Genomic DNA, 7,409 nt, shown 5'->3' with positions numbered 1-7,409 from the left:
GTCATTTCATCTGATGTAATATTTCCCCGGGCGCTTTCAGCTGGGCATAAATTTTCGGCTCCCAAATAAGTAACACAGGGCACGTTTCTCACATTTCTTGACTCCTCGGTTACAAAGAGGAGAGCAGCCGCCGCCGCGGCGCCCGGGGCTGGGGGCGGGACTTGGGAAGAAACTGGGCTGCCAGTCGGTCGGGGCTGGAGCGGAGCCGGGGGCCAGGCCGCCCCTCCCCCGCTCCCTGGCCGCCCTCCCAGGGTCCCTGCCCCGCTGCCCCTCTCCCGTGACGTCTGCGGACACGCGGTCGGCCGCCGCGGGGGAGGGACGCGCTGGGGCACCGGGCCGACCGCTCGCGGCCAGACGCGCCATTTCCTTTACGCGCGCGGCGCGATGGAGACGGCGGCAGCCAAGACTCCCCGCGGCCGAGGTCCGCGCCCCGGGCGCCCCTCCCCGGTCTCCGCTTCGGCCGCCCCTTCCTCCTCTTCTCCCACTCCCACTCCTCCTCCCCTTCCTCTTCCTCCTGTTTCCTTTGCGCCCCGCCCGTGCCTCCTCCTCCTCCTCGGCGACCATTTCCCCGCTCCTAGGAAACGGAGCGCGCGACTGGCCGGCACTGCGCCCCCGCCTGGCTCCAGGGACGCCCGGGCCGGAGACCGGCTGGGACCGCGGGGCGGGTGCGCACGGGCCGGAACGGCGCCTGGGCCCCGACCGCCGGCTCCGGCCGGGCCTGGACGCCCCCTAGCGGCCGCACTCCTGGGGTGGGGGGCGCTCGGGGTCGGCCTGGAGCTGGAGTGAGGGGGACTCGGGGTGCCAGTGGGAGGAAGGGGAAGTGGGGGGGGCTTTCTCCCTCGACTAGAGGACCTCGCGCGCGTGGAGAGAGCGTCCAGACAGCGCTTCCGTAACTTCTTTACGCGGGAATCAGCCGAAACTTTCCTCCTAAGGGAAGGTTTTATTTATTTATTTATTTTCGAGTTCGAACTACAGGAAAAAGGGGGAGATTTTCTCATTAAAGTTACATCCCTGCAGTTAGTTCAATTATTTGATATATGCAGAAGATGTTGTAAATTTATAGATTTAAATAGCTTACAAAGATGCCGCAGGCCCCATCAGTTAATTTCCTTAATTTATGGATTTTGAGCTGCTCCTGGAACAGAAAGAGGCCCTGGAAGTAGGTCAGGGATCTGTGCAGGGGTTGGGAGGGGCTCCCGCGAGGCCCAAGGGCTGCCCACTCTGCTCCCTACGCCCCGGTACCCCCGGGCTTCCAGCTCCCAGCTTCGGCTCAGCAGCGCGCTCTCTGCGCGTTCGGCACGCTGGCCAGGCCCGGCCCGGCCCGAGAGGTCAGCCCAGCTCTGTGGCCGACTGTCCCAAGCACGACATAGGAACAGCAAAGCCCTTCATCAATGCACATCCCACTCAGCATTGAGGGACCAGACACAAATAGAAAGTGAAGCAAGTATTCAAATACTTTGATCTCCTGTATCCACCCTTAAATGCTGGCTAGAATCACAATCGGACGAGGTTGTGTGTGTGGGTGCCCCCAACTTCATGGACAGAAACGTCCTCCCCCGCCCCAGGCCTTTGAGGAGGGTGGAATGAGGGAAAGTGGAGCAGGCTTGTGTTGGAGGATGAGGGACTCACTGAAAATCCGCTTGTCATGGCTCCTGTGGCCCCCAGCGCCCCTCACACCTCTTTTGTCCCTCATCCTAGGTGGCTGCGGGAACGCCTTTGTTTCGTGTTCAATATGGGTGAATATATACATATAAATTAATACTTGAAAGATCGGTATAAGCGAAACTGTTTTAGGAAGCCACATGGCAATGTGATTAGTATGGGTATTCATGATTTAACATTTATTTTCCCACTAGATGAAGTTTCTAAGATTTGCAAGGTACATGTCAAGGACGGGTGTATAAATGGATTTTTATTTATTCACAACTCCAAGACTAATTGCTTCTCTTTGCCTCAAGGCCATGAGATTGGTTTTAATATGACACTTCAAAAGTGTTCATGGAACTACAGAGATACTAAGTGTCATTGTTTAAGAGACAAATCTCACCATGGTACTGATGACCCTGAAAATAGGATATTCTACTTTATTTTAAATTCCTACGTGTTTTTTTAAGAGTTTCACTTTATACCAATTATAATAAAAATGTACAATTTAGTGGAAACAAGAACTGGACGACTTTTATTTCCTTAGTACGGCTGGGGACTTTGTTTCTGTATTCCTGAATCCTTTTATTTAAGAGCTGAACTTTATACGTGTCATTAAGAACAGTAAGTTTGGGTCATAATTTATTCTCAAGTGTTTTAAAAGTTCCTAGCTAAATGTCAGCCATCTCTTCCACTGGGAGACTTGGATATGGACAGTGATAGGTATTTAATGATCTGTGGTATATAATGCAATGGTGATGCATTTTTTAATTGAAAGATGTAGAATTCGGACTGAGAACATATTGAAACATCTCGTGGAGTACATCCTGTTTCATTACTGTGGTTCAAGAGATGACATCGGACGTGAGTCCAATCAGAACTTGCTCTATCATTAAGAGTTGACTGGCACTTAAGTCATTACAGTTCATAGTTTAAAAAGCAGATTCAAACCTGTGCTCTCACACAGCGGGGCATTTGCAGGATGTAAAACCCATGGCAAGACCTCAGGTTTCCAGATGTTTCAAGGTGGCTTCCAATGTGATGTTGTTCTTTGTTGCTATTGCTGTTTGCAGGCTATGTTTAAAAATTAGGATCTTAATAAGGAAGGGAAAATGAACCCAAAATGAGATCACAGACTCTGCTGAACCCAACCTTCTCAGGAAGGCTATAATCAGACAAGCAGATGAACAGACTGAGAGACCTGCCTGCTGCTGTCTCCAGGAGGGAGGACTGGGGTTTTAGCACAGGGTTGTCTCTTCCCCCACCCCCAGGCTTCCTGGGGTGCTGGTCAGTCCTTCTTAGATCTGTGCTCACCTCAGGCTCCAGAGATGGCTCCTGTACAGGCCAGGAATGAGCCAGCCTGGACCAGAGCTCACGGTCACACCCACCTGGCCTCCACCTCTATCCTGGGAATCCCCCCAATCTTCCCTCCTAGTTAGGACCCCAGAGAATCTGGAGACTAAAGGGAGCAATGAAACATGGGACTGTTAGTCCCTCACCTGTCCCCTCACCCAAATTGCCCCTGCCCAGTCCCTGGCACCACGCTCAGTGGGCACTCAGGACTCCTAGTGGGCAGGAAGGCAGGGATTGCCTTTCTACCTTCTGCCAGCAGCCTGGGTGTGCCATTCAGAACCAAACCAACCCTGCTGGCCCCGGGAGCCAGCACTGGGGTGAGAACGAGACAAGACTAAGACCTCCTGACCAGGAATTTTAACATTTTTGCAGCCTGTGGGGGAGACAGCAGCCCCCTATATTGCTCAAAACTGCATTTGAGCCTTTTCCATCAAATTCTCAAATGCTATATGGATTTGGGTGCAAGTAGCAAAGGCTGCAACAGAATAGCTTCATGATAGAACACCTGATTCACAGAATGTGCCTAGAGGTGAATCAGTGGATTGGAATACTATTCAAGGACCAGCTCTCCCCAACTTTCCTCTGCCATCCTCAGCACGTTGGCCTGTTCTCATGCCAGCACTTCTCTGGTCTCAAAATGAACAGAGCTCAAAGCTTCACACCTGCCTGGACACCTATGGTAAACAAGGGAATTATCCTAGTGGCTCCCACAGCCCTCCTTGTCACGTCCTATTGGCAAAAACTGGGTCACATGCCAAGTTGCAAGCCAATGGGACCACTGCCCTGAACCCCTGGGAGGGAAGTGGGTACTGGGCAAAGTCAGACTTTCCCTGGGGGTGGGAGTGGGGCGGGGGGGGTGGGGGTTGGGGAGGAGAGGATGGATTCTGTGTTGAAGGCTGGGCCGCTGAATGTTTTAAGCACGGAACCCTGAGCTGGCCTGACACTGGGGAAAGTTCAAGAGCACTCTCAGGGACCCGTAGCCCTTCTTGTGCAACAGCACTGAGAAGATTGTTGGAACAGATTAGGCTGTTGCAGTCAAGGGATACCAGGGAGGCCCTCTCCAGGGGAGTCGGGGGAGTCCTCCACTTTTCTCAATCAATATAAGCCCAGACGGGATCCGTGGGAGAATGGCTTTCCATAGAATCCTGCCCCAAGTGACTGTGTGTGGCTGCCACTCTGGCTCCAAGTGACCACCTGAGGCTCTGCAGATACATTTGCAAGGGTCCAAGGGAGTTTTTCCCATGAAAAAAGTTTAGACAATGAGAGTGGCCTTTGTTCCATCAGAAACCCAGGGCTCTCCTTCCTTGGACCCAAGCCCAGTACATGGAGCCCCTTCCACGTGACAGGCAATCCCTTCTCCTTGGGCCTGCCCTGTAGTAGACAGTCTGTGCAGGGCATCAACTTGAGAATCTGAGTGCAGCTGGTTGACCTTGGGCTTTGCCTCTCCAGTCTCAGTGTCCACCTGTGTAGTGTGGGAACAGAGATAGGACCTAACGGGTGGGGTTGCTGGAAGAATTAAATGGGAGAACACAGCAAAGCAAAGAACTCGGCCCAGCCAGTGTGAGTGCTCTGTAAGTAGCAGCTGTTGTTTAGAGCTGATGGCTGATTTCCTCTTCCAACATGCCTCCCATCAAGCCATGGTTTCAGCTCCACCCATCAGGTACCGTTGCCCAGAGCCCACCCACAAGAGGTGCACAGGAGCACAGGAAGGTGTGTACAGCACAGTCCCCTTTCACTTTTTTTGTTTGTTTAAGAGGATGAGGCTGACTCCATTGCCCAGGTTGGAGTGCAGCAGCATGATGATAGCTCCCTGCAGCCTCAAACTCCTGGGCTTAAGCAGTCCTCCCACTTCAGCCACCTAAGTAGCTGGGACTATAAGCGTTCACCACCACATCGGGGGCCAATTTAAAAATCTTTAGTAGACCAAGCACAGTGTCTCATGCCTATAATCCCAGCATATTGGGAGGCCAAGGCAGGCGGATCACCTGAGACCAAAAGTTCGAGACCAGCCTGGCCAACGTGGTGAAACCCCATCTCTACTAAAAATACAAAAAGTTAGCTGGGCATGGTGGCATGTGCCTGTAATCCCAGCTACTCGGGAGGCTGAGGCAGGAGAATTGCTTGAACCTGGGAGACAGAGGCTGCAGTGAGCCAAGACTGTGCCATTGCACTCCAGCCTGGGAGACAGAGGCTGCAGTGAGCCAAGACTGTGCCATTGCACTCCAGCCTGGGAGACAGAGGCTGCAGTGAGCCAAGACTGTGCCATTGCACTCCAGCCTGGGAGACAGAGGCTGCAGTGAGCCAAGACTGTGCCATTGCACTCCAGCCTGGGAGACAGAGGCTGCAGTGAGCCAAGACTGTGCCATTGCACTCCAGCCTGGGCAACAAGAGCAAATCTCCATCTTAAAAAAAAAAAATCTTTAGTAGAGAGATGGGGTCTTGCTATGTTGCCCAAGCTGGTTTCAAACACCTGACCTCAAGCAATCCTCCTGCCTTCTCCTCCCAAAGTGCTGGGTTTACAGACAAGTGCCCAGTGGAGTCCATTTGAGTGCCCCCTTGACTCCAGAATTGACAAACAAGTCAGCAAGAGAAACATGTATACATTACAGGGGAGAACGTAAACTCTGTCTAACGTTTAAAGATAAAATACAAGACTCCAGAGAAATGTCATGATTGCTTTGGGCTGTGCCCCTGGGGTTGGGCCGGGAAGTGTCCCCAGGCTCCTCTGTCCCCAGGGCCCTTGCGGGTGAGTGGGACGGATGATCCAGGCCCCAGAGGCAAAGCAAAGTGCGGCTCAAGGGAGGAGCCCTGGAGCAGAGTGCAGAGTCGGCTGGTAAATTCTTATTTTTCAAGCTGCAAAACTCTGTACTGTCTTTTATTTTATTTTTATTTTTTGAGACAGAGTCTCACTCTCCCCCCCGGGCTGGAGGGCGGTGGTGCAATCTCAGCTCAGTGCAACCTCTACTTCCCGGGTTCAAGCGTTTCTCCTGCCTCAGCCTCCTGAGTAGCTGGGATTACAGGTCTGCGCCATGACACCTGGCTAATTTTTGTATTTTTAGTAGAGATGGGGTTTCACCATGTTGGCCAGGCTGGTCTCAAACTCCTGAGCCCAAGTGACCCGCCTGCCTCAGCCTCTCAAAGTGCTGGGATTTCAGGTGTGAGCCACTGTGCCCAGCCTCCGTGTACTGTCTTTTTAAAAAGTATTTAAAAATATAAATAAAGAATACATCATCATCATCATCAAAAAATAACGTATCACCATAAAATGTGTGAAAGGGAAACAAAAGTCCTCTGTCTCCCCTTCCCAGAAAGAACTGTGTCAATGATTTGACATTTGTCCATCTAGTTTTTTTTCTATTTATATACACACAGGTGTGCAGGCACACACAGACACACAACTACACAGACTCACACAGATACACACATGCAGTGGCTCGGTGTGGTGGCTGATACCTGTAATCCCAGCACTTTGGAAGGCTGAGGAGGGCAGATCACTTGAGGTCAGGAGTTCGAGACCAGCCTGGCCAACATAATGAAACCCCGTCTCTACTAAAGATACAAAAACTAGCTGCATATGGTGGCGGACACCTGTAATCCTGGCTACTGGGGAGGCTGAGTCAGGAGAATTGCTTGAACCCAGGAGGTGGACGTTGCAGTGAGCCAAGATCTCTCCACTGCACTCCAGCCTGGGTGACAGAGTGAGACTACGTCTCAAAAAACAAAACAAAACAAAACAAAACACACACACACACGTGCAAATACACACAGTCAATGACAAACATACAGAAACACAACTATAGACACAATTGCACAGACACAGACATGGACACACATACTAGCAAATATGCAGAGACATGGACATATAGTTGCACAGATACGCAGACACACATGCACACACAAGCGACACAGACACACACGTACCCATACCACACCCACACACACAATCTACAGACACAGACATGCATAGAACCATAGGTAAAAAGACACCTACACACACACCTGAGCACACAGACGTGCACACAGGCACTCACACGTGTGCTTTTAAAGTATGGGATCAACCTATTCATACTGATTCACAGCCTGCCTTTCCTCCATCATGCATGCATTTCACAATGTAAAAAATAATGTAACAGACACCCAAATGTAACAAACCATTTTGAATATTTGCTCCAGATCCTCTTTAAAAAACAATACGAAATGATACAGATGTATTAAACCCCTCCCTTCCTCCCCAGCCAGTTGTATCCCTCCTGTGCACCCTTTTATACTTTTTGCAACATTGGGATATGTTCATAAACAATGGTAACATTTGTGTAGGTTTTAAACTTGTACATGAATGGGATGGAAGTGTGTATCCTTTTGTATCTTGTTTGTTGCCTTTTGCTGTTCTCACATCACTGAGCATGGGAGGC

This window comes from Gorilla gorilla, chromosome 20 (genome assembly GCF_029281585.2).
Source record: "Gorilla gorilla gorilla isolate KB3781 chromosome 20, NHGRI_mGorGor1-v2.1_pri, whole genome shotgun sequence".
Taxonomy (NCBI): domain Eukaryota; kingdom Metazoa; phylum Chordata; class Mammalia; order Primates; family Hominidae; genus Gorilla; species Gorilla gorilla.
Note: the sequence above shows the minus strand (reverse complement) of the source record.